This window comes from Manihot esculenta, chromosome 2 (genome assembly GCF_001659605.2).
Source record: "Manihot esculenta cultivar AM560-2 chromosome 2, M.esculenta_v8, whole genome shotgun sequence".
Classification (NCBI taxonomy): Eukaryota; Viridiplantae; Streptophyta; class Magnoliopsida; order Malpighiales; family Euphorbiaceae; genus Manihot; species Manihot esculenta.
This window is the reverse complement of record NC_035162.2, coordinates 29,845,207-29,854,544: the sequence shown is the minus strand read 5'-3', so window position 1 is coordinate 29,854,544 and position 9,338 is coordinate 29,845,207. Positions and strand designations below refer to the sequence as shown.

The window sequence follows — 9,338 nt, the reverse complement described above, 5'->3', positions numbered from 1 at the left end:
ATCCTTGAGTGGAAACCACCTAAGAACATAGCAGAGATTAGGAGTTTTCTGGGTTTGGCTGGATACTATAGGCGGTTTGTAAAGGGATTTTCAATCATTGCTGCCCCATTGACTAAATTATTGCACAAGAATGTTAAATATGACTGGGATGACAAATGCCAGGAGAGTTTTGAAAAGCTTAAAAAGATGCTTACAGAGGTACCTGTCCTTACACAGCCAGAATCGGGTAAAGATTTTGTGATCTACAGTGATGCCTCACATAATGGACTGGGTTGTGTACTCATGCAGGAGGGGAAGGTAGTTGCTTATGCTTCAAGACAATTAAAGCCACATGAGAAGAACTACCCTACCCATGATTTAGAGTTAGCAGCCATAGTCTTTGCATTAAAGATATGGAGGCATTACTTGTATGGAGAAAAATGTTATATCTATACAGATCATAAAAGTTTAAAGTATTTGCCCACACAAAAGGAGCTTAACCTGAGACAGAGAAGATGGTTAGAGTTGCTTAAGGATTATGACTGCATTATTGACTATCATCCAGGTAAAGCCAATCTGGTAGCAGATGCACTTAGCAGGAAATCCTTTGCTGCTTTAAGAGCTTTGAATGCCCGTCTATCTTTAGCTAATAATGGGGCTATCATAGCAGAACTAAAGCTTAGACCCAATCTACTTCAACAAGTCCAGGAAGCACAGAAAGGGGATACTGAAACAGCTTTGTGGATAAGGCAAGTCCAAGAGGGGAAAAAGCAGAAACATGTGGTTCAGGATGATGGCTATTTGTATTATGAAGGCAGAATATGTGTACCTAATGTTGATGACCTGAGGAAGAACATTCTGGAGGAAGCACACAGTAGTTCATATGCTATGCATCCTGGCAGCAATAAAATGTATCAAGATTTGAAACTGCATTATTGGTGGCCAGGTATGAAGAAAGATATAGTTGAATTTGTGGCTACATGTCTGACTTGTCAGCAGGTGAAAGCTGAGCATCAAGTTCCATCTGGTCTTTTACACCCTATTTCCATACCAGAATGGAAGTGGGATAGGATCACTATGGATTTTGTTGTGGGATTACCACTGACACCAAGGAAAAAAGATGCCATATGGGTGATTGTAGATAGATTGACTAAGTCAGCTCATTTCTTGCCAGTGAGAACTGATTACTCATTGGAGAAATATGCAGAATTATATATCACTGAAATAGTTCGATTACATGGAGTACCTCTTTCCATTATTTCAGATAGGGACCCGAGGTTCACATCCAGATTTTGGGAGAAATTGCATGAAGCACTGGGTACTAAGTTGAATTTTAGTACAGCTTTTCATCCTCAAACAGATGGGCAATCTGAAAGGGTAATTCAAACACTGGAAGATATGCTTAGAAGTTGTGTTATTGAATTCGAAGGGAGCTGGGAGAGATACCTTCCATTGGTTGAATTTGCATACAACAACAGTTATCAAGCAAGTATCAAAATGGCACCTTATGAAGCATTATATGGAAGGAAATGTAGAACTCCATTGTGCTGGACAGAACTCAGTGAAGCTAAAGTGATAGGTCCAGACTTGGTGAGGGAAACAGAAGAGAAAGTGAGAACTATCAAGGAAAGGTTGAAAGCAGCTTCAGACAGACAGAAGTCTTATGCAGATTTGAAGAGAAAAGATATAGCATATGAAGTTGGAGATAAAGTGTTTCGTAAAGTCTCTCCATGGAAAAGGGTGCTCAGATTTGGCAAAAAGGGAAAGTTAAGTCCTAGGTTTATCGGTCCATATGAGATAATTGAACGTGTGGGTCCGATAGCCTACAGGTTAGCATTACCCCTTGGATTAGATAAGATACATAATGTCTTCCATGTATCCATGCTGAGAAGATACAGATCTGATCCTTCTCATGTCATTTCTTCTGAGATAATTGATATTCAACCTGATTTGACTTATGAGGAGGAACCAGTGAAGATTTTAGCACGAGAAATAAAGGAGCTAAGGAATAAGAAGATTCCATTAGTGAAGATTCTTTGGAGAAACCACAAAACAGAGGAAGCTACATGGGAAAGTGAGGACTTAATGAGGCAACAACACCCTCAGCTATTCATGACAGGTAAATTTCGAGGACGAAATTTTTTTAAGGAGGGGAGAATTGTAACATTCCAAAACCTGCAGATAGAAATAAAGCAACCATTAGCTTTCAATTGTACCAGTCCGAAGTTAGAATAACTAGCTTCAGGGGAGGTGCTAGCTTAACCTCGAGCTAATTAGGGGAGGTGCTAGCTTATCCAAAGCCGTCTGACACACAATTTGTTTAAAGATAGAGCACTAAAAGTTGTGTTTAGAGGTCTAACTTGCATTTCATATAGAGTTATTCGTCCAAAGGTAGAGTTAAAATAAGAACGACCAGTAATAGTATTTTAACATCTTCAAACTGTAATAACTGAATCATAGAAAACCCAAATAAGAAAACAGACATATCTTAAAATAAAGTATCTAACGTGATAAGCAGGTCGGAATCAAGTTGCTATCGGGAGGTGCTTAAGGGTTTCCCTACATGCTAGCTTGAGGTGCTTCCTAAAACCGACGTGCTTGCTTAAATAAAATGAACTTCTAAATGTTAAAAATGTAAGTTTAGTAGGTCAATCTATGAATATTGAAAGTTTAAAAACTAAATTGAAACATGTGGAAAAGTTTAGTAGGTGAAAGTGTGAATATGGAAAGTTTAAAAGTAAAATTCCAAGTTTGCCCTCCACCTTTTTCTATATTCACACCTAACCCACCATATGACACCTAGCCATGCATGACTAAGCATGAAAGAAAAGAGTTGTCATTCATTTGGTCCATCATTGCCGTGGCTACACCAAAAGGAAAGAGAAAAAGCTTTTGCTTTCTTATCTTCCATTTCCACCATAGTTCATCAAAAAGATAAAATCTCCAGCCACACAAAATCTGTTCTTAAGTGTAATAACCAGCAAGGAAACCATAGAAAGGGAGGAAAGAAGGAGAGAAGTTAAGGTGCTTTAGTGGTAAGTGATGAAATTGAAAACTAGGTTAGGTAAACGTATTCTTTCATGTTTCAATTAATTATATGTTGTTAAATGAATTAAAGCTTCTGTTTTTCTTATTCTTTGTAAAGAACAAACTCAAAGGGAGGAAGGTACATCAAAGGGGAAAGGCAAGGAAAGAGAGTAACTAAGGTGTACCTAAAGCTTTTGAAAAGATTGTGCAAAAGGTTTGGTGATTGTATGAACTTCTGTTTTTCCTTTGATTTTCTCATGAATATGTAACATTAGGGATTGGTTTTGTTTGCTGGAAATGCTCTTTTGATTGTATGGATATGTAATATGAATGTTGAAATGATGATTGGAAGGCTTAAAGTACATAGATACAACATGGAAGCCAAAAACATAAAACTGGCAGAATAGGTTCCAACAGGACAGTCTGTGTTAGAAGCCTCATAACTTATTGTGTAATCATTGAAATTAAGCCTAACATATACCAAATGAAAGCTAAGACACAAATCTCAAACTTTCATGAAGTGACCAAATTCTGAATCTGTAGCTAATTATGTGAAACTTGCTAGTGAACCTAAGCTGGTCACAGGGAATTGTGCATCCGGAGCAGTATGTATCTCCTAGACCATAACTAATGATTTACTCAATGAAATGAATTAAGACCAGTGCCAAATGAACCCTGAAAAGTATACCTAAAACTTTTTACAAGAAAGTTAAGCTTGAATCTGTATGTAAATGTATGCATATGATAGGTTTTGTTAGATTAAAAACAGATACCAAAACTGTACTGGTTAGGACCTGATTGAGCAGGTTGCAAATAAAAAATCATAACTTAAGTTAGGAAGGTCAGAATTAGACGTAATATATCTTGTTAGAAAGCTAAGACATAAATACACAACGTTCATGAAGAAAAGTGAGTCTAATTGTGTCCATAAGATACTTAAAAATGTGATACAATCTCAGGCAGAAACAAAGCTAAATATAAATATTGACCTAAAAGGGATTGACATGCTAGCTTTGTGGCCAAATTACGCACATGCTAGCTTGACATGCCTGCTTTACGCACGTGCTAGCTTAATAGACTAAAAATTTTCATACATATTCTTGATGACATAGTAAAATGTTTATGGCTGAATAATATGCTCATAAGTGAATATGTTCTATTACACATATATGAATGCTTTTAAGGACTCTTTTTATTGATGTGATTGCTTATTTAGTACCAATAAATATTTAACATGAAATTATGCATTCTTGGCCCTAGTAAACCTCAGTGGGAGTCATAGATAGCATAAGGGTATGGCATGCCATATACAGTGTAGCAGTACTGCGCCCTAATGGGCTACATGATATGATATTTTCGACACATTACGTGTCATACAGTTTTCCGGCTTTTTAGCCATACAGGCACAGCATTCGGCCCCCAGGCCATACAGTTTGGCACTTTGTGCTATACAGATACAGATTTCCCTTATCTAGCTAGTTGATCCTACGAAGAGTTTATAGGGGCTAAGATTTAATTATATGACTTGTTAATGCTTTGCTAGCATGCACACAAGATGGTTACCAAAATATGAATGATCTTACTGCTATAAAATTTAATGACCTGATTTGTCCACTGACACATAAAATATTTATGTGCTTTTATATAACATGATTTCATTATATATGTCATGATTATTCCTAGTATACTTGAATGAATATATATGTTGTTATTCACCCACTGGGCATAAGCTCAGCGCATTGGACTTTTCCATGCGCAGGTAATAGATAGAGGAAGCAACAGTTAGGAGGTCTGGTTCTGCATCAGCACAGAGACATCATCATAACCAGTCAGTCACAAGATTTGTACAGAGGTTGTTTATGGTTGGCATGTACATTAATAGTCTACCAAGAGTCTGTAAATGAGTGTTGTAAATAGTACAAATATATACAAATGTGTTGACTAATTTAAGTTATTATGTTCTATTTATGGATTTGATAATGTGAAATAAGCAAATATTGAGATTTTATGACTATTTTTCACAGGGATAATTGCTAATAAACAGGGGAGACTTTTGCGGTTTCTCCATTTAAAATTATTTTGTGAATCAACATGCATTTAAACAAACTAAAGAACAATTTATAAGGTCAAAGCTATCTTAAGTCCACATATGTAATTGCATATAGTATAGTATGTGGCATCCTTTACTAAGTTATTGTATAGACGGGTAAGGGGTGTTACAATAGAGGTAATGCCTCCACATCTTAAGTGCAAAGATAACAGCTGCCATCTCAAGATCGTGTGTCGGGTAAGTCAGCTCGTGCTTCTTCAGCTATCTAGAAGCATAAGCTATCACTCTGTCATTCTGCATCAACACACAACCTAATCCCACTCGGGATGCATCACAGAACACTGTGAAATCTTCATCACTGATCGGCAGAGCTAACACCGGTGCTGAAGTTAACTGTCTCTTCAACTCTGCAAAACTCTCCTCACATTCCTCTGACCACACAAACTTCTGATTCTTTCTGGTCAGTCTGGTCATAGGAGCAGCTATCTTCGAGAAGTCCTGAACGAACCTCCGATAGTAGCCTGCCAAACCCAGAAAACTCTTGATCTCTGTCACTGTAGAGGGTGTAGGCCAGTTGGCTACTGCCTCTACCTTTTTGGGATCTACTGTTATACCTTCCTCTGATACAACATGTCCCAAAAAGGAAATGCTCCTTAGCCAGAACTCGCACTTGGAGAACTTGGCATACAAGCCATGCTCTCTCAAGGTTTGCAGCACTATCCGTAGATGCTGGGCATGGTCCTCTGCATTCCTGGAGTACACCAAGATATCATCAATAAAGACGATCACAAAACGATCCAAGTACTCCCTGAAAACCCTGTTCATGAGATCCATGAATGCTGCAGGGGCGTTAGTCAACCCGAACGGCATCACAAGGAACTCATAATGCCCATATCTGGTTCTGAAAGCAGTCTTGGATACATCTCCTTCCCTGATCTTTAACTGGTGGTATCCGGATCTCAGATCTATTTTAGAAAAACAACCTGCTCCTGCCAGCTGGTCGAAGAGATCATCGATCCTGGGTAACGGATACTTGTTTTTGATAGTGACTTTGTTCAACTGTCTGTAGTCGACACAAAGTCTCAGAGGTCCATCCTTCTTTCTGACAAATAATACTGGAGCACCCCAGGGTGAGGTACTCGGGCGAATGAAACCCTTAGCTACCAAATCCTGTAACTGCTCTTTCAACTCTCGCAACTCTGCTGGTGCCATCCTGTAGGGAGAAATAGAGATCGGTCTGGCATTGGGCATCAACTCAATCTCGAACTCTATTTCCCTATCCGGTGGCAGTCCTGGAAGCTCTTCAGGAAATAAATCTGGGAAGTCTCTAACAACTGGTACTGAGGATGGTTCCCTAACCTGACTGTCTAGCTTTCTCACATAAGCTAGGAACCCCTGACACCCCTTCCGTAACATCCTCCGAGCCTGGAGGGCTGATATCAAACCCCTAGGTGTCCCTTTCCTGTCTCCTTTGAAAACACACTCTGACCCATCCTGGTCTCTGACACTGACTACCTTGTCTCTACAGTTCAGGGTTGCATCATACGTAGATAACCAGTCCATCCCTAGAATGACATCAAAATCTGTCAACTCTAGAACCACCAGGTCAGCTGGAAGGTATCTACCCTCTATGCACACTGGACTGAACCGACAGACTGACGCTGCCAAAGATGGATCACATTTGGGTCCACTGACCCATAGAGGACACTCTAACTCAGACACCATCAGACCCAACCTCTCTGCAGCTCTAGAAGAAATGAAAGAGTGAGAAGCACCGGGGTCCATTAAAGCATACACCTCTGAACACCCAATGATGAGATTACCTGACACCACCGTGTTCGACATGTCTGCCTCCTGCTGAGTCAGGGTGAAAATCCGTGCTGGGGCTGACGGACCTGCACCTCGGGAACCCATCCCTGATGACGAGGCTGCCCCTCTTCCTCTTCCTCTGCCACTGCTTGGTGGTATGGCTGAAGCTACTGGCTGTACTACACTGCCCGTACTCATCTGCTGGGATGGTGCAACTAAAGTCGCCTGAGGACATTCTCGTGCATAATGTCCCTCCTGCCCACATCTATAGCAGGCTGTGGATCCCAACTGACAAGCTCCTCTATGCTGTTTGCCACACCTCTTGCACACTAGAAAATCTGCGCCAGAACTGGAGCCACTACTCATTCCCAGACCCGCCTTAAGCCTGTTCCAGAACTTGCCTCTCTTTCCTCTGAATTTCTCCCATCTCTTCTTACTTGCACTTGCTGTACTCTGTGAGGAGGAACCTGGTTTAACACCAGAAGACTGTGCCTTGACTACACCTTGACTTATGGCACTGGCCTCCATCTTTCTAGCAGCATCCACAATAGAGTGGAAACTTTCCTTCTCCGCATGAAGAATCAAAGAGAAATACCTGGGATGAAGCCTTGTGGCATATTTCTTTGCCTTCTTCTGATCTGTATCACATGCCTGACCGACATATGGCAACAATTCCAGGAACTTATCTGTATATTCATTAACACTCATCTCCTCCGTCTGTCTCAACTGCTCAAACTCCACAACCTTTAGTTCCCTGGAACTGTCAGGAAAAGCCCATCCAGCAAATTCGTTGGCGAACTCTTCCCATGTCATACTCTCAAGTCTCGGGTCTACATAGTTCTTGAACCATTCTCTAGCTTTCTTACACTTTAACGTGAACCCTGCCATCTCAATAGCTCTACCATCATCTGCTCCCAACTCACTTGTTATCATTCTGACTGCACTGAGATACTCAAAGGGATCATCTCCTGTATTAAATTTCGGAGCATCCAACTTTAAGTACTCGGTCATCTTCACCTTACTTCCCCTAGAAGAACTGGGTTGCTGTGCTTCCACAACAGGGGCTACTGGTTCAGGAGGTGGTGGTGGAGGAACTGATTCCCTCACTTCAGGCTGTACTGGACTTGGATGAACAGGTGGGGGTGGATACATGTGAGATGGTGGATAGAAGGAAGGATAGGGCATATATGGCATGTAGGGTGGATATGGGGCAAACCTAGAGTACTCCGACGTGCCTCCCATCGGATACTCTGGGCCCTGAGGAAAGGGTGGATAGCCAAACCCCGAGGCCTGCATGCCTCCCTGGGACTCCCCCATACCTTCTTCTGACCTTCCGACACCCATGCTTACATCTCTACTCTGATCCTCTTCCATCCCACCTCTTTCTTCTACTGACCTTCCCCCTCTGCTTACTCCTCTCCTGCTCTCGTCAGAAGACCTTCTAGGGTCTCTTGACGTTCCTTCCCTGCTTGACCTGTGAGATCTTGCCCTTGGCAAGGCAGGTGGACGAGCAGCTGTACCCTCACTTACAGGTGGGACTCCAGTCAATCTAGCGGATCGACGAGTTCCTCGCATCGTCACTCTCTGGAAAACAACAAAGCATAACACATCAGCAACACATCCAAAACATGCACATGCATAACTCATGGCATTGCACACCAGCATATAGCGACAGGACTGACATCCTATCCTAGTGGACATGTTTTTCCTATGGTGCTTGACCTGATAAACCTCTCTATGAGCCCAACTCTCTCTCTGAGGTCCGACCATATGAACCTAGGGCTCTGATACCAATCTGTAACAGCCCAGAAATCGAACTGCCACCGGCACTAGGATCCAGATCGACTTAAGGTCGCCGAGACCCGTAGTAAGCCTGCTAGGAACTCTGTGTACCTGTGAAATCTCATACATGATCAAACATTTTCTGTACAAATGAACATTTTTCTCAAACCAAGGCTTCACCTGTGCACATACTGCCACTGTACTACAAAACGCCAGCCAGAGCTCTCCTCTATGCTCAAGGCGGCTCAACTCATCTATGTTAAGCCTGGTTCTTTCCTACATACAACACATATATGGAAACATAAACAGATCATGTGAAAAGAATAAGGGATTACAACTCTTCTAGTCAAGCACCATTCTATACTCTATACATAAACCTTATCTCTTTACATTGACATGTCCACACTAGCTATTACAATACTCTGTACTCTTCCTGTACCCTGCTGACCTGTCTCTGACCTCTGAACCTGCACAACTGGAGTTAGGGGAGAGGGATGAGCTACTATAGCCCAGTGAGTAGAATAGTAATAAAATAACAGGTGATAAAACATGCTCTCATGGAATGCAACACATAATCACATCATCTCGGCCGGACGGATCAAAACTCCCTCTATCTCATCTGGGGTACCGGAGTACCATGTGCCTGGTCCCCGTAGGGCTGTTCCAGGTCTTTGTGCCTGGTCCCCGTAGG

At 41.6% G+C, this 9,338-nt stretch overlaps 1 long non-coding RNA gene across 1 annotated transcript; it reads left to right on the top strand.

Moving 5' to 3' along the window:
• The first annotated feature begins 2,646 nt into the window (after positions 1-2,646).
• LOC122723050 lies at positions 2,647-4,905 on the top strand. The gene is made up of 3 exons (XR_006349913.1): positions 2,647-3,014; positions 3,125-3,220; positions 4,766-4,905. It is a non-coding gene; the product is annotated as an uncharacterized LOC122723050 (long non-coding RNA).
• The last annotated feature ends 4,433 nt before the right edge of the window (positions 4,906-9,338 follow it).